This window comes from Papaver somniferum, unplaced genomic scaffold (genome assembly GCF_003573695.1).
Source record: "Papaver somniferum cultivar HN1 unplaced genomic scaffold, ASM357369v1 unplaced-scaffold_118, whole genome shotgun sequence".
Taxonomy (NCBI): domain Eukaryota; kingdom Viridiplantae; phylum Streptophyta; class Magnoliopsida; order Ranunculales; family Papaveraceae; genus Papaver; species Papaver somniferum.
This window is the reverse complement of record NW_020620825.1, coordinates 13,050,279-13,068,835: the sequence shown is the minus strand read 5'-3', so window position 1 is coordinate 13,068,835 and position 18,557 is coordinate 13,050,279.

Below are 18,557 nucleotides of genomic sequence, written 5' to 3'. Positions count from 1 at the left end.
CAACTTGGAGTTTGCTCAAACGACCATCAGTTGGTCCCATGATCACCAAGAGCCGGTCCCAATGCCCCTTGGTGGGTCCCCCTGATAGACACATTTTTGTGTCTAATTTGTCCCGATTCTATATATTGACATTGCCCATTTTTGTACTTATTATGGTGTTTTATGTGTGTGTAGGTATTTTTGGCCAATAAACATTTTTGGAAAAATCGGCTCTAAAAGTTGATAAAGTCATCCGAAGGAAGCGATTTTGGCACCCACACTCTGGATAGGGGCACCCCCTCTTCAAAATTCAAATTATCAAAAATGGCGGGAAAACTTGGCAAACACGCTGTTGAATTTGGACGTGAATTTTCGGGCAGTTTCAAAGAGATTCAATGGCCGAAATTGGTTTGTATGAACTCTAGAAGACATTACAAGCCCAGTACAATCAATTGGACCCGGAAAATTGGGCTGGAATACCCGTGAGAAGCAAAGAAAGGGAAAACAGAGTACGTGTTCTATGTTGGGTTTTTAGAATATTTTTGAGAGATTTCTGGAGGACTTTGACGCTGGATTAACATGTACATGGTCCTATTCAAGATTATGGAAGAGTTTGGTAGCTATTTTATAGCTAACATCACGTGAAAAAGCTCAACAGAAGCGATTATCGTTTCAACTGCATGAGAAGAAGAAAAAGAATAATCGCATATTTAGTCGAGATTTATGGATCTGTTGGGCTATATAAGTGTTGGTTTACATGAAAGAAAAGTTTAGAGATAAATAGGAGAGAGTTCAGAGCCGAAACGAGGAAGATATCATTGATTGTTGCTGTTGTTGCTGCTGTTCAAGGAGGAAGACGAAGAACGAAGAACAAACGCTTCTGGAGCGTCGTTCTTCAATAGTACCTACAACAGAATATTGTGTCGTTATTTTGCTGCAGTTCAGAAGTATCGCTTACAGGCAGTCTTATTCGAACATTGTAACAGTGACGCTGTAACATTTATACAACGTTGCAAAAATTCTGTTAAACACCATATCATCAATAAAAACATCTATTAAGCCATTTTGATCAAGTTTTTGATATGAGGAGCTAAACCCCTTATCCAAGGCGACGGAGGAAGCCATTGTTTCATATTTATTGGTATAATTCTAACTTTATTATTTATTTGCAATATTTTTACATGCTTATATGCATGGAATTTATATTGGATAATTGATTTTTATTGAATAATTGTGATTCGTATTGATGGAGCATGCTTAGTTTAAGACTTTTGATGTTTCATGCTTGGTGTTTACATTTATTACTTCAAAATTCTACAAAAGGCATAAAATTAGAATCACCCTAAAAGAAAAATTGCATGAATATTAATTATTAGAATTTATCAAATAATGGGTCAATGGTGGAATCCAAGTCTTGGTGTTTTTCTCTATAACTTTGAACAACTCTTTTTATTTGCTTGTTTAATTTAAATCTAAAAATTAGTTTTTTCACAAGTCTGAAAAGACCCCTTTTTACCACTACAACTACAATCACTATTGATTTCACATCAAATTTTTGGCGCCGCCGACGGGGATTTGTGTTTAGGTAGCATTTTTTTTAGATTTATTATTTTTTTATTTTTTGTTTATTTTTATTTGTTCCTTTTTACGTTTCTTTTTGTCTTTGATTTACAGGTTTGAAGTGAACACTAAGGACTTGGAGAAAAAAAAGCTTAAAGCGTAAAGAGAAGACAAAAACAAGAATTTTTTTTTTAGGATTTAGTTTTATTATTATTATTTTTTAGAATTGTATTAGGAAATATTTTGTAATTTACTTTTTGTTTTTGCACTTTATTTTTGTGGACTGTGGACTTTAAACTTTGGACATTTTTATTTTTATTTTATACCCTACGGAAGGGTAGTTTAAATACAAACTGTTTGCAGGGAAGGACGACGATTACGATATCGTCTCGGCCCCTCGGGTTCGCACACTGACAACGGAGTCAGTGGCCCGAGTCGACTTCAACGGTTCATCGCCCGTCTAGTACGGGAGGTAAGTCCAATCGAAACACTCGCGAATCCCCTGCAAGCGAGTTACTGTATTCCTTAAGGTGATAATTGTTTGAGGACGAACCGGACTGTTTTTATATTCCTAGTAAAGGGCAAGGCCTGGCCAAAACAAGATAAGGGTTCGGATTTCATCACCGTTCCCTTCTTGCCCGCCTTAGGAAAACGAAACCTAAAGCGAACCTAAGCCTAAAATTTGGACTAGAAAGAGACCTATAGGGTATCGAGCTTAACAAGACAATCATTCGAAAAATATTGGTTACTCTTTTAAGCACACCTCGAAGTTCTTGACGGTTTCTCCGAGTTGAATGCGTGACTGCGCCGCATTGGATCGGTGAGGTTTTGGGTATCAAAGCTCCACTGAGCTTCCCTCGCCTCGATTCAACTTGCTTTAACTCGGATTGATTCCAGAGGGGTTTGCTTAAACTGTAACGAATTCCCTTTCGAAGGATTAGAAGCTGGTCTAGAAACAATCTAAGTGGAGCCATCATGCTTGTTGTTTGCTAGAAATCTTTAGGTTTGCTGTGGTAAAGTCGAGTCAGCCTGTTGTGTGATTGCTAAAACCTTCCTGTTAGGATTTTTATTTCTTTTTGAATTCTTTTTAGTGTATACCCGATTTTGTTAATAGGGCTTGGAAAAGATATACTCTAGGTCGATTGATTAGCGAAAAACCTAGTAGTTCTTTTGATTTAAGCAGGGAGCTCGAAGACTCTTCTTTGGAGAGAAGGACCTTACCGATGAATTCTTGAAACTTAAGATGTTTCCCTTTTCCTTGAGAGATAAAGCCAAGACCTGGCTGAACAACCTACTGTCTGAATCTATAGAAACATGGCAGGAACTTATCGCTGCCTTCTATATGAAGTTCTACCCTAAGCATAAAACTGCAGCTGTTAGGCAGAACATTAGTACTAGTGTGCAACAAGAGGGAGATTCTCTTTATAGATTTTTAGAGAGATTCAATGATCTTCTATCCCAGTTTCCTCACCATGGATTTGATAAGATGAAACTTGTATGGATTATTTATAATGGTTTGGACTATTCGACCAAAGCTATGGTCGAATCCATGTGCGCTGTTGAGTTCACTAGTAAAAATGCTGAAGATGCTTTTACCTTCTTAGGAGCTATCGCTGAAAAATCCCAACAATGGGAGTCTTATGTTGAACCCCCTAAAAGACTCTTGGTCAATATAAATAGCACCAATGTGGTAGATACAAGTTTTTGTTCAGATGCTAAGTTAGTTGCTTTATCTAGAAGGTTAGAAGCTTTGGAATTGAATCAGCCTAAAAATAGGTCCCTTGTTGAACCTAATAGAGCCGCCCAAGTCTCTAGTTGTGGAATAGAGCCCGATAACTCATTCTAGGAAGGTCAGGTTAGTGAAGAGCAAGCTCATGTTGTATATAACAATGCTAGGTTTGAAAACCGTCAGAAGTTTGACCCCTACTCAGAGACCTACAACCCTGGTTGGAGAAACCATCCTAATTTCTCTTGGTCTAAGGGCCAGAATCAAGGCCAGTCTAGTAATTCTCAGCCTCCCCCAGGTTTTGGTTATACTAAGAACTCTTCAGGTCATACCCAGAACCCATCTGAGAATAGAATAGCTAGCTTATAGGAAACCCTTAGTATATTAAGGAAGAGCCAGGAGATGCTATCACAAAGCCAGGAAATGTTAGTAAAAAGCCAGGGTAATTTTCAAGAGGAAACCAAACAGAATTTTAAGAATAGTGCCCAGTCTTTTGCTAAATTAGAGTTTCAAGTCGGCCAAATAGCTAAGTTTATCAATGAGAGAGAAGAAGGAAGGTTCCCTAGTCATACTGATCCTAACCCTAGAGGAGAGAAATCGTACAATCATGTGAACTCCGTTACAACCCTTAGGACTGGAAAGAAAGTTGATAATAAGGTCGACATACCTGAAAGTGAACATGCTGTAGTTCACCCTTATGATCTAGAAAATGAGGAGACTGATAGAGTCTCCAAAGAGACCAATGAGGGTCCTGTTGAGCCCGGACTTTGTTCCCAGAGCCCCTTCCCCACTGCTAGTTCCGACTAAGAGGGAGTCCAACTTTAATGATATATTGGAGGTTTTTAAGCAGGTTAATATCAACCTTCCATTATTAGATGCAATTAGGCAGATTCCCTCTTATGCCAAGTTCCTTAAGGACTTGTGTACGCGAAAGCGTAAGCTCAGTGTCCAGAAGAAAGCCTTCATAGCTAGTCATGTGAGTTCTATTATTCAGAATACCACTACTCCTAAGTATAAAGACCCAGGGTCCCCTACCATTGCTTGTACAATAGGTAAGTACCGTGTTGAGAAAGCTTTGCTTGACTTAGGAGCCAGTGTGAATTTACTTCCATATCATGTGTACCTTAAGCTAGGACTTGGTGAGATGAAACCTACCAAGATGACACTTCAGTTAGCTGATAGGTCCGTTAAAATTCCTCGTGGTGTGATCGAGGATGTTCTCATAGAGGTTGACAAGTTTATTTATCCAGTGGATTTTGTTATCCTAGATACCCAACCTGTCCCTGACCCAGAGAACCAAATACCAGTGATTTTAGGTCGCCCGTTTTTAGCTACATCCAATGCGATCATTAACTGTCGAAATGGTATTATGAATTTGTCTTTTGGTAATATGACTATTGAGCTGAACATTTTTAATATTAGTAAGCTACCCTCTGAACTAGATGACTCGAATATAGAAGAGGTGAACATGATAGGAACATTAGTCGAGGAGTCATTACCAAACACTTTGTTAGAAGATCCATTAGAGAAATGCCTAGCTCACTTTGGGATTGATTTTGATGATAATAATGTGATTAATGAGGTGAATGCTTTGTTAGATTCAACCCCTTTGTTAGATACTAGTAATGGATGGAAACCTAAGTTCGAACCACTACCAGTTTCTAAGTCTACCCTAGTTCCTTCTTTAGAAGAGCCTCCTAAGTTGGACCTAAAACCATTGCCAGATACCCTGAAGTATGTGTTTTTAGGCCCGTCTGAGACTTTACCTGTGATTGTTTCTTCCGACTTGGATAGAGATCAGGAAAGTAGGCTAGTAACCGTCCTTCAAAACAACAAGGAAGCTTTAGGGTGGACCATAGCAGACATTAAGGGTATAAGTCCTACTGTTTGTATGCATCAGATCTATTTAGAGGAAGACACCAAACCTTCTAGGGAGATGCAACGTCGACTAAACCCCAATATGAAAGAAGTAGTTCGAACTGAGGTTCTTAAGCTATTAGATGCAGGCATTATCTACCCTATTTCAGACAGTAAGTGGGTCAGCCCCGTTCAGGTTGTTCCCAAGAAATCTGGTATTACTGTAGTCCAGAATGATAACAATGAGTTAATCCCGACCCGAGTGACCACGGGTTGGCGTGTTTGTATTGACTATAGGAAATTGAACAAGGTCACTAGGAAGGACCACTTTCCCCTTCCCTTCATCGACCAGATGCTAGAGAGATTAGCTGGACATAGTCACTACTGCTTTTTAGATGGCTACTCTGGATATAATCAGATCGTTATTGCCCCAGAAGACCAGAGGAGAAAACCACTTTTACCTGTCCCTTTGGTACCTTTGCGTATAGACGCATGCCTTTCGGGCTATGTAATGCCCCTGCGACTTTTCAGCGTTGCATGATGAGCATATTTTCTGACATGGTAGAACGGTTCTTAGAGGTCTTTATGGATGATTTTTCAGTGTTTGGTTCGTCTTTCGATGAGTGCTTGCATCATTTGTCATTAGTTTTGACTAGGTGTAAGGAAAAGAATTTAGTGCTTAATTGGGAGAAATGTCACTTTATGGTTCGTTCAGGAATTGTTCTAGGGCATATTGTATCTTCAAAGGGTATAGAGGTGGATAGAGCCAAAGTTGACCTTATTAAAACTTTAGGTCCCAAAAACCGTAAGAGATATTAGGTCATTCTTAGGGCATGCTGGTTTTTATCGTCGTTTCATTAAGGATTTTAGCTTGATGTCTAGACCTCTTTGCAATTTGCTTGCAAAAGATGTTAAGTTTGTCTTTGATGATGCTTGTTTAGAGGCTTTTGAGAAGCTTAAGTCATTACTCACTACCGCCCCCATAGTCCAGGCACCCAACTGGAACCTACCCTTTGAGATCATGTGTGATGCTTCAGATTATGCTATTGGTGTTGTGCTAGGTCAGCGAGAAAATAAGTTACTTCATGTGATTTACTATGCTAGCAAAACTCTGAATGATGCCCAGTTGAACTATACCACTACCGAGAAGGAACTATTAGCCATTGTGTTTGCCTTAGACAAGTTTAGACCCTATCTCTTAGGTTCTAAGATCATCATATATACTGATCATGCTGCTTTAAAATATCTTTTGTCTAAGAAGGATACTAAACCTAGATTGATTAGGTGGATTCTGTTGTTGCAAGAGTTTTCTCCAGACATTAGAGACAAAAAGGGTGCCGAAAATGTTGTAGCAGATCACTTGTCTAGGCTAGTTGTTAGTTCCCCAGATGATTCCCTTCCTATAAGGGATAGCTTTCCTGATGAACAATTGTTCTTTGTTACCCAATTACCTTGGTATGCGAATATAGTGAACTATCTTGTTACTGGTCGAATGCCCCAACATTGGGGTAAACAAGATCGTTCTAGATTTTTAGCTGAGGTTAAGCACTTCTTTTGGGATGATCCTTATTTGTTTAAGTATTGTCCAGACCAGATTATTAGGAGATGTATACCTGAGAGTGACCAGTCCAGTATTATTCCTTTTGTCATGATCATGCTTGTGGGGGTCACTTTAGTGCTAAGAAAACTGCTGCTAAGATATTGCAGTGTGGATTCTATTGGCCTTCGTTGTTTAAAGACTCCCACAGTTACTGCGTTACTTGTGAACGATGCCAGAAATTAGGAACCATTTCCCGTAGGAACATGATGCCCTTGAACCCTATTTTAATTGTTGAGGTCTTTGATGTGTGGGGTATTGACTTTATGGGTCCGTTTCCTAATTTTTGGTAACCTATACATCCTTGTCGCCGTAGACTATGTCTCTAAGTGGATTGAGGCGGTTGCGTGTAAAACCAATGACCATAGGGTTGTGATTGAGTTCTTGAAAAATAATATACTTACACGTTTTGGTACACCGCGAGCTATAATTAGTGATGGAGGGTCGCACTTTTGTAATGGGACTTTTAGGCTTCTGATGAAGAAATATGGTATTACACATAAGGTAGCTACCCCGTATCATCCACAGACTAGTGGTCAGGTAGAGGTTTCCAATAGGGAGATAAAACGTATATTAGAGAAAACAGTTAATCCTAATCGGAAAGACTGGTCGTCTAGGCTTACTGATGCCTTATGGGCTTACCGTACTGCGTTTAAGACCCCATTGGAATGTCGCCTTATCGGCTTGTTTATGGCAAGGCATGTCACTTACCTTGAGTTAGAACATAGAGCTTATTGGGCTGTTAAGCAGCTAAATTTTTCACTTGAAGGCAGGAGCCCATAGGAAACTCCAGCTCAATGAGTTGGACGAGATTCGTATAGATGCTTACGATAGTGCGAAGGAGTATAAGAACAAAATGAAACTTGTGCATGATAGAAACATATTACGGAAGTCATTTTCTCCAGGTCAAAAAGTTCTTCTGTATGATACGTTTGCATCTATTCCCCGGGAAACTGCGCTCGGTGGACCGGTCCTTTTGTGGTCCGTACTGTTTTTCCTCATGGAGCTGTTGAGATCGAGACACTGGATGGTAGTAGTTCTTCAAGGTTAACGGTCAGATTGAAGCCCTTTTTAGAGCCTTTTCCTACAGGTGATGTTGAGGAGGTCCCTCTGGAGGACCCTGTTTACCCTTGATTGACCATCGAGGCGATTTGTATGTTGTATAATTTTTGTATTCAGTTTTTGGTTTCACTTCACTCAGGTACTATCTTTCCGAACTCTCTCTTTACTATTTCCTCATGTTACTTATTGGTACTGTTCTTTCATGAGAAACATTGAGGACAATGTTAGATTTAAGTTTGGGGGTGGGGAAGAAACTTTTTGTTAGCTTTTAGTTGCAATAAATAAACTCCAGAGCCTAGAAATTTATGCCTATTGAGGATTGCACTAACTAATCTAAGTGGATGGAAGCATTGATTGTAGGAGTTTGAGGAACCAATCTGATTAGATGGAAACATCTAAAGAGTCTATTCATAAAAGCACAGAGCTCAGGTGTTAGAAATAACATGATAGTTTCACCATATCTCGTTGAGTCCTTTTCACTTCTATTTTATTTTATTTTGTTTTTAAACTATGTTTCTCTAAGTGATAGGTGGGCCCACGATTCAAGTTGTTACCAATGCTAGGGTGAATTAGAGTGATTGAGATACCAAAAAAAAAAAAGTTGAAAAAAAAAAGTTGAAAAAAAAAAAAAAAAAAAAAAATTGAGAAGAAGACCAGACCATTTGACCAAAAGGAATAAATTCAATAAAGTCGACCACTGGTACCCTTGTATATGCCAGTTGTGTTGACCTAGAGTTAGGTTATCGACCACTGGTACCCTTGTATATGCCAGTGTGTTGATATTAGTCAACTGTATCTCAATCCATTAGGATAGGTTCATTTTGGCGGAGGCCTTCAGACAGATATGGGAAACGCCGTTCACTTAGTAAACATCAAAACCATATATGTTTTTCTATATCCATCTTCTTGATCTATCCATGTGATTAGTTTTGACTCCGAATATGATGTCCATAGTGCAACTATCTGAGTAGAGATCTGTCACTTTATATGAATTTTAGTATGCTTGAGTGCAAACTCGTGTACAGTAATTGGAATTTCGCATCAGGTTACTTCTTCATGTAGTCAATAAGTATGCCAACCAAGGAGATTCTTTAGTGCCTTCCAAGGTTCTGCGTAGATAGCTAGGGTCTGGAATAAAGATTTTGTGGGTATATCTCTGGTAAGCCCTCCCGAGACTATAACTCGGCCACTAGGGCCACCTAGGGGTTTAAAGGCTTATTGCATACGCTAAATTCAATCGACGATGCCTGCGACAGTGATTTAGGATTTTATTTTGTAGTTTTGATTTGCTCGGGACTAGCAAATAATAAGTTTGGGGGTATTTGATAGACACATTTTTGTGTCTAATTTGTCCCGATTCTATATATTGTCATTGCCCATTTTTGTACTTATTATGGTGTTTTATGTGTGTGTAGGTATTTTTGGCCAATAAACATTTTTGGAAAAATCTGCTCTAAAAGTTGATAAAGGCATCCAAAGAAAGCGATTTTGGCACCCACACTCTGGATAGGGGCACCCCCTCTTCAAAATTCAAATTATCAAAACTGGCGGGAAAACTTGGCAAACACGTTGTTGAATTTGGACGTGAATTTTCGGGCAGTTTCAAAGAGATTCAATGACCTAAATTGGTTTGTATGAACTCTAGAAGACATTACAAGCCCAGTACAATCAATTGGACCCGGAAAATTGGGCTGGAATACCCGTGAGAAGCAAAGAAAGGAAAACAGAGTACGTGTTCTCTGTTGGGTTTTTAGAATATTTTTGAGATATTTCTGGAGGACTTTGACGCTGGATTAACATGTACATGGTCCTATTCAAGATTATGGAAGAGTTTGGTAGCTATTTTGTAGCTAACAGCACGTGAAAAAGATCAACAGAAGCGATTATCGTTTCAACTGCATGAGAAGAAGAAAAAGAATAATCGCATATTTAGTCGAGATTTATGGATCTGTTGGGCTATATAAGTGTTGGTTTACATGAAAGAAAAGTTTAGAAAAGTTTAGAGAGAAATAGGAGAGAGTCCAGAGCCGAAACGAGGAAGATATCATTGATTGTTGCTGCTGCTGTTCAAGGAGGAAGACGAAGAATGAAGAACAGACGCTTCTGGAGCGTCGTTCTTCAATAGTACCTACAGCAGAATACTGTGTCGTTATTTTGCTGCAGTTCAGAAGTATCGTTTACAGGCAGTCTTATTCGAACATTGTAACAGTGACGCTGTAACATTTATACAGTGTTGCAAAAATTCTGTTAAACACCATATCATCAATAAAAACATCTATTAAGCCATTTTGATCAAGTTTTTGATATGAGGAGCTAAACCCCTTAGCCAAGGCGACGGAGGAAGCCATTGTTTCATATTTATTGGTATAATTCTAACTTTATTATTTATTTGAATATTTTTACATGATTATTTGCATGGAATTTATATTGGATAATTGATTTTTATTGAATAATTGTGATTCGTTTTGATGGATCATGCTTAGTTTAAGACTTTTGATGTTTCATGCTTGGTGTTTACATTTAATTTACTTCAAAAATCTACAAAAGGCATAAAATTAGAATCACCCTAAAAGAAAAATTGCATGAATATTAATTATTAGAATTTATCAAATAATGGGTCAATGGTGGAATCCAAGTCTTGGTGTTTTTCTCTATAACTTTGAACAACTCTTTTTATTTGCTTGTTTAATTTAAATCTAAAAATTGTTTTTTTCACAAGTCTGGAAAGACCCCTTTTTACCACTACAACTACAATCACTATTGATTTCACATCACCCTCATCTCTCTATAATCAGGTTTTACCACCTAACGCTCACACGAGCATTATTTTAATAAGTGATTAAACCAGCCTTTAATCTTTCTTTCACCAACTGGTCTTCAGGAGACTTTGGTATTTTGCTCATTTGAGCATCTGGGCGTTACGTGGTCGACTTGTCATCCAATGTAGCCGGTCCCTCCTTTCCTCTGTGGTTGATTTTCAATAAATCATCAATTATTCAAAATTTGGGTTTCGGATCCAGAGCTCTACAAAAACATAATTCTGAGCAGATTCAAACACCAATAATTTTACGTCGATCCCGCGATCGACACTTTTATTAATATGCTCGGCCTAGGTGTCAGTATCTTATATTAATATTTTATTTGTTTCTGCCATCAACAATTCATCAAATGAGCAACATTTGCTCAGAGCTTTTGATCGTCGACGCCGTCTGACCACCGTCCGGCCATATTCCGACCGGCACTGACTAGGTAATTTTTTATTTTTTTTTGCTTATTTCATGAGTTGCTTATGCTTTAATTATGTTAAAATTCTATTTTATGAGTGGGAGTTTTGTTGAAAACCCTTGTTTTAGAAAACGTATGTTCGTTCGATCATTAGTTTAAGAGACTAGCAATAATTTCTAGCTTGAGAGAGATTTCTCTTTTGAAATAGACCTGTGTCCAGTGATAAAAAAAAATTTATGAGCTTTCATGGAAACCAAAATTTCATCTTAAAAGATGTGAGCTTTTCACAAGACCGAAATAAACCTTCGTTTCAAAGAAAAATGCTCATACGAAGGAAAAGAGATTTTTTTTTATATGTGGAACCGTGACATATAATAAAATATAATGCCATATATTTATTTACGTGAGTTTGCTCACGTTAGATAAAAAAAATTGAAATTTACATGAGTTATTCACGTTAATTATTATTTTGTAAAATCAAAACATGGGTTTTGAGTAACCCTCGAAATTAGACAATTTATTTATGATGAAATATTGTCTTGGTGTAAGTTTCATAGCTCAGTTGTGGATGTTTATACTATGAAAATTATGCTCATGATTTTATGAAAAATCGGGTTTCAATTTTCAAATGATAAGGCTTTATTGGTTATTGTAGGTTTCAAAGAACGAACTAATTTTGGAGTGTTAACTCTTATATCACAATCACTGCTAGTGGAGTTGTAAAGAGGTAAGAGTTAAGGATTACCATTTTTGTAGATGCCTGCATGAATATTTTGTTGTCAGATTGTGTATCTTCATCATATTGTCGAAGTTTGCGTCTTATATAACAATATTCTGAAATAATGTTTGCACACATTACATCTACTTCGCAAAGATGTCTGGCTCCCAGGAAAATGATGCCTCCAGAGACGATATATGTATGGATGAGACTTCCGCTGGTGAAGAAGAAGAAGAAACTCCTGGGATCAAAAACGTTCCAAATATAGATGATGCATTTTTCGCGGTTCAGCAGGGAACTGAAAAACGTCTTCAATCTCCAGCATTTCGCCATCTGATAAATCCCAGAGAGGTTGTTCGGAATAAACTAGTGACTCCTCGAGCAGCTATTCGATTTTGTCTTGAACGAGGACTTTTTCTTGCGTCGATTATAGAATTCAAGCTTTCTCGACAACCTTTAGAAAAATTCTCTGGATGGGCGAGACATATGCTGGTTTTTCCTCGTGTTAGAGCCATATTGGATAGAGCACAGGTAACCAGGGCTATCCAAGCATATGGAGATTTGTTCATTTTCCATGATGCGCGAGGTATTGTAGCTCTACTTGCTCGTTGGTGCATTCCAACTCATACCTTCATATGCAGATGGGGAGTTTACCATTACTTTGGAGGATGTAGTTGCTCTGTTGCATCTCCCCATCACCGGTAACTTCCCTGAAGAGCTTTCAGCAGAGGAGACAGCAGTTTCCAACATCTTGACAGTTGATATGGAGAGAATTAATAAAGCATCTGGCAAAGGTTGTCACGCCCACTGGTTAACACACTGGTGGCCACGAGATACCCCTCTTGACGATCTTGACGGTATGTTATCTATTGATGCTTTCTTGTGTTTATGGCTGTCCAGGGACGTGTTTGAAGACATCGGAACTTTGCTAAAGCCATTTATAATCCCTTTTTCCATTAAAATGGCTCAAGGTGAACAGCTTCCCATAGGTAGTCTATTCTTGGGTTCTTTGTACTCTAAACTGGACTCCTTGGTTATAGACTCCAGCGTTTCGAATGTCTTTATGAAGATTGAATGCTACGCCAATACGATGTTTCTCCATGCCTTTATGTGGGAACGCTTCAAGAATTATGCACCTATTCCTCGTAATATCTTGTAAGGGCTGAACGCTGCTTATTCTCGTCGTATTTTTCATGAGAAGGATAATGCCAGGATTATGCGTTGGTCTACAAAGCAACCTCAATCCAATACACGTCTCATCGATGTGTTAGACAATGAATCTGAGTTTAATTTCCGCCCCTGGGTGCTAATCCCTTCTTATGTTTCTCATTTGAAAACTTTCAATACTCAGGAAAGTATGACTTTGAAATCTGGTGTTGACTTGAACGATGGCGAAAGATCCTTCATGTTGAGTTGTACTCCAGGTCACTTGATATCCGCAATATATGGAGACTTTTCAGTAGAAGAATACAACATTGATAGAGCAGCTCGTCAGATGGGCATGGATCAATGCGTCCCAACTTTTCGAAGGAGGAAACCACCAGTGGAACAACTTAAAACCTGTTTAGATCGCACACGTGTGGAAGGAGGTTCTTACTGGTTCCCTGATTCTGAACGAATTACATATGTAACTCCAGGTTACATAGACTTCTGGGATCAGCAGATTGAGCGTTCACACGATTTCGTAATGGTTGGCCAACCTTTGGTGAAAGAGCCTCCTTCTGCTGATATGATTACTTCTCGACCGAGATTGAAACACATCTCCGGCGGCGATAAGCGAAAGATATCTCCAGGATGTTCACCAGTATGTATCTTTTTGCACATTCTTCATAAAATTAAAATAATTGCCTTTGATTATCACCTCAATTTCTTTTTTGCAGGACGGTCGTGCTGTGAGACCTCGTCTTGAAGTGAATTTCTCTGAAGCAGAAACAGTCATTCATGGTGGGGAAGGTAGGAGCAATAATTGTAAGCTGCTGCGTAACACCATAAAGTCCCCGGTTGTTTCCTTGGTGAGTTGTCAATACTTTTCCGCCGTGACTTTTTCCCTATCTGTATTATTAGGATCGTAAACCAACATTTGTTATTTGGTTACAGAACTTTGCTCCATCAAGTATTGACGGTCTTCAATTTTCTGCTGCTGGGCAGACAATTTTTGATTTGAGCGTTGAAGAAGAAAATGATGTGAGTATTCCTCTACATAGCCGCATATGATGCTTCATATATAAAATGCTAATTGTTTGAAAATATGTCCAGGAGGATGTCTTCATGGAAGAGGAGAGCACTGACGCCCGTTCATCCTCGGAGAATAGAGATGAAGCAAATTCCCAAGGTTCGAAACCGAATGGAAGTAATGAGCCTCTTGATGCTTACACCGGCAATTCCAATTCCTTAAATACTTCGGAGACTCCCCAAGTAAGTATATCTCCTGTAACCTCTTCATAGAAGTATGGAATTTCTGATTTGTGAATGAATGAATGAGAATCCATGTGCATATACGAAAAACTTTGTCGAAATTCGTTGTTAGAAAATTCAGAACTTAGTCTTTTAGCAAAAACGACATAAAATCTTCGTATGAAGTCGGATTTCGCGGTCTGCATATGTATCTTTAAGCCCAGAAAATTTCCAAGCTTTATCAAAGAAGTTTTTCAAGTTTTGGGCATGTTTAGGTCCTTAAAAAGGCAAAGCAGTAAACATCCAGGAGACTTTCAGAACTTTTTCAGACTGTATGTTGTCCAATGTTTTGACCATATCTCCTTGCTCGTTCATCGAATTGTTATGAAATTTTGATATGTTGTAGAGAACATCCATACGAAGAGAATGGTATATAAATCATCCTCAGATTCCTTGTATATTTCTCCTAGTTAGTCATATTGTACAGGGAAGAGTAAAATCTCTTTAGATGAGCTTGCCGCAAAGCGCATTTTTATGACTTTCACGCTACTTGCTCGAGTATTGAGTGCATAATGATGAAACTTGATGATGTTGGACTGATTGTATGCTATATTTTATGATCCTATTTGGTTTCCATGTCTATATTGTTCTAACCTCATGTAACCTTCGTATTAGGTACCAAACACCGAAGTTGAGGATACTGAAATCAATAATGATAACGCGAGAAACCCTAGAGTTATTGATGAAGACATAACCATCTATGCACTTCAAGGCCATGAGAGTGTTGTTACTGAAGTTATGGAAACCTCGATTGTTGCTACTCCAATAGTAGAAGAAACCGAGCCACAAGTAGAGGAGACTGAAGAAACTGCTGCCATGACCGTAGAAGTTGCTCCATCAATTGAGAACCGTATAGTGGTGAATGAATATCCAAGTGAGGGAGTTGTTTTTGATCCTCCATTTGATGCATCGCTTCCATATCATGAATTAGTTGGTGGATTCAGCGTTCCTATTGGATATGCAGGCTTCTACGAGAAGATATGGAGGAAGTTTGGTCATATATTGTTACCAAAGACCATGGACGTGCTTATGCTTTAACAATGCAAGTAAGTGTCATCTTGCATGTTGTAAGTGATATATGCGCTAGGGCAGAAATACTGTGACTCCAGATGTACTCTTTGATTGGGAGTTCAACTTGGAGAATTCTGAAAGACTTGGCTTCAACGTGAAGTGGCTTCAACGTGAAGTGGCTTCGTAAGAAAATAGATGCAATCAAGAAATCTTGTGAGAATAACATACCCTTTTCCAATGATGATGTGATGGAGAAGTAGGAAAATATTGCTAAGCTGACCGAGGTGCTGAACCTGGAGAAGGCGGCTTTGCAAATCTTGAAAGATGCAGAGGAGCAAAAGTCTTTCTTTGATCTCTTTTCATAATCTCTTGACCTTCTGAGAGATGTGAGGTTTTATTTTGGTTTTGATGTTGATTGGTTTTGGATTGGTAGATGATTGAGGATTTTCTTTTGAATTTGATAGAGATTTTCTTGAAGTAAAATGAATCGAATTTTGATTAACTGCTGAATTCAAATACTGAATGCAAGTATTGGAAACGTTTTGGAGAAATTGAAATACAGTGAAAGAAAATCCTAAATGCTAAATCCCAGACGTCATGAATGTTCAAACGCCCAGTACCTCAAATGCCCAATAATTTCAGGCATCAAATGCCTTGAGACAATTCCCGTGGATCACTGGCAGGGTCCTGCCATCTATGTTGATCAATTTGTAGTAGCCTACAATTATGGATCTTGCAACCATGAAAGGTCCTTCCCAATTGGAGATCCTTGCAGAATGGAGATCACACTTAGTTGCCTTAAAAACTAAATCTACTTCCTTGAATTTGTTAGGCTTGGTCGTCCGCGCCTTGAATAACTTCTGCTGATTTGGAATTCCTCGTGTGATGGAATTCCATGGTTGCGGCACATATAGACACTCGTGCAGAGGGGAGTATCCAGCGTACTGTCTGTCATGTTTAGCCATGTCTTCAGCAATAAATCTTTTGAGAGAATGCTCAGTTTGAAGAAACTCTGTATTCAACCATTTGGTGTAATATTGTTGTGGTGAAGCTATCCACTCGTAGCTCTTTGCGACAGCTAAGTTTTTGGTGGGAAGACGTCCTCGAACCAGAGCAACATAATTAAACATTGGTAGTATATGCGCATGAAGAGGAATCAGACTTGCCTGAGTGAACCTTTTGATGAAAGAGTGTGCACTTTCTCCAGGTTTTTGTGCTAATTCCACCAAGGCTTTAACTTCCTCCAGATGTTCGAATGATGGAGTATCTTCAATTTCTTCTGAGTCGGAGCTTTCTTCAATCGAAGGCATTAGAGTCAGTTTTCCGGTGTGAATCCAAGGTCGTCCAAGAATCATGTCATATCCGGGATTTTCCCGGATTATATAAAACTTGGCCTCACTGCAGACCGAATTTCTTCTGGCCTTGAGAGTGATGTGGCCGTATGCATCTCTGAGTGTTCCTTAGTGATCTCTGATTGACATGGGAGCATGTGTAGCTTCTTGTCGAGTAATGCCAGCGGATCTGAGAGTTTTCAAAGGAATGATGTTGATGGAAGTGCCAACATCAACAAATGTTCTTTTGAATTTGTTTCCTTTAATATGCACTGTGGTGAGCAGTCCCCACTCATACATTTCGTTATCAGTGGCAGGAGGTTCAGGAGGTACTTATGGAATTGGTAGACATTTCCCAGACACTATGTGGTTCATATCCATGAACATGTCTCCCCTCTGCGCCTTCGACAAATAGATCAATTCGCATACATGTTCGATCAACGACTGAACTGCTTCTTTGACTGGTTGTTCAAAGATGGAGAAAGTCCTGACTGGGAGAGGATCTCTGTGTACTCCTTCAGTCCCCAAATTAAGCTATACCGATTCAACCTTTTATCTGAATATGCGCTTTAAGACTCGGCAGTGACTTGTGGGATGATTGACGAACCTGTGGTAGCGGCAGTAATGAGGACTTTCCATGTCTTGTTCAGTTGGTTCTTTCTTAACATATGGCAACTTGATAGCACCATCTTGGATCCAAGCATCCAGGAGTTCGATCACCTCTTCAATGGAAAGGGGAAAGTCAGGTGTGTTTTGCGCTGGTCAGGGGCTTGTGCATCTTGCTTATCCTTTCTTTGTGCTTTTGAAGGAGCTGAGGTATGCTTGCGTGGTGGTTCGGCTTTTTGTTTGCCCCTTATGCGACAGCGTTTGTGGAAGGCTGGAGGTTGTACTGCTTGTTGATAAGACGTCTGCTACCTCTAGCGTCTCGCGGTTCTTCAGCCTTTGTAGCTTTTGTTCTTTCTAGTAAAGCGGGTGCAGTAGTTGCCGATCTCTTCGCCGCTTCATGAAGCTCTGAGAAGGTATGGAAACGAAGATTTTCCAATAAAGCTCTGTAGACCGGGATCATGTCGTTGATACACAAGTCTACAAGTTTTTGCTCCGTGACATTTGGATCTTGACAGTCCAGGGCCTGGACTCTGTATCTTTTCACGTAGTCATTGGGATGTTCATTGTTCCTCTGAAACATTCTTCCAAGATCAGAGAGAGTAACTTGCTCTGACACAAAGAAGTACTTTCTGCAGAAATCATTAATCATTTCTCCCCAGTTGTTGATAGTTCTTGGTGCGATGTTGTTGTACCAGGTGTATGCTCCGCCTTTCAAGGATTTTGAAAATTCTTTGAGGCGAACAACATGGTTATGCTCATGTTCGCCCAAGGCTTCCAGTAACCGAGAAACATGCTCTCAAGCATTGCATGTTTCATCATATAAAGTGAAGGTTGGAGAGGTATAACCTTTTGGAAGAGGAATCCTTTGCGTAGCATCAGGGTATGGAGGTTGGTGACGATGGGTATGTGACGTCTTGTCTTTTCCATGGTTCTCCAAGAGGCGTTCCAAATCTTCCCGAGTAATGAAATTTGATGATTCCTTTGTTGATGGATCATCTGCAGCTTTGCGGACTTCGCTGTCATCCACCATATGAATTGGAACTACTTCAGGATCAACATCTGAGGATGTTTCTTTTTATTTTCCTTTTCCTCGAGTCTTCTCCGACATCTTGTCAGTGACAGTCTTGAGATAATTGAATAGTTCCTTCTGTGTTGCAGCCATATCAGTTTGATTCTTTGCAAGAGTCTTTTGCACCTTGATGAGATCAGCCATGGTAGGTGGTGGATTCCCCCTGACTTCCTCAGGGTGTCGGCCGAACAGGGGGGACCTTCCATGTTAGCGTGAGGAGGAATAACATCACCGTCAGTGTTAGAGGCCGGAATGGTTTCCGGGATATCCTCATTGTTATTGTTGTTACTGCTAGCGTCATTTGTGTTGGAACCTGTAACTAACCCAGACCTAAGACCAGCCATCTTTGTGAATACCGAGAT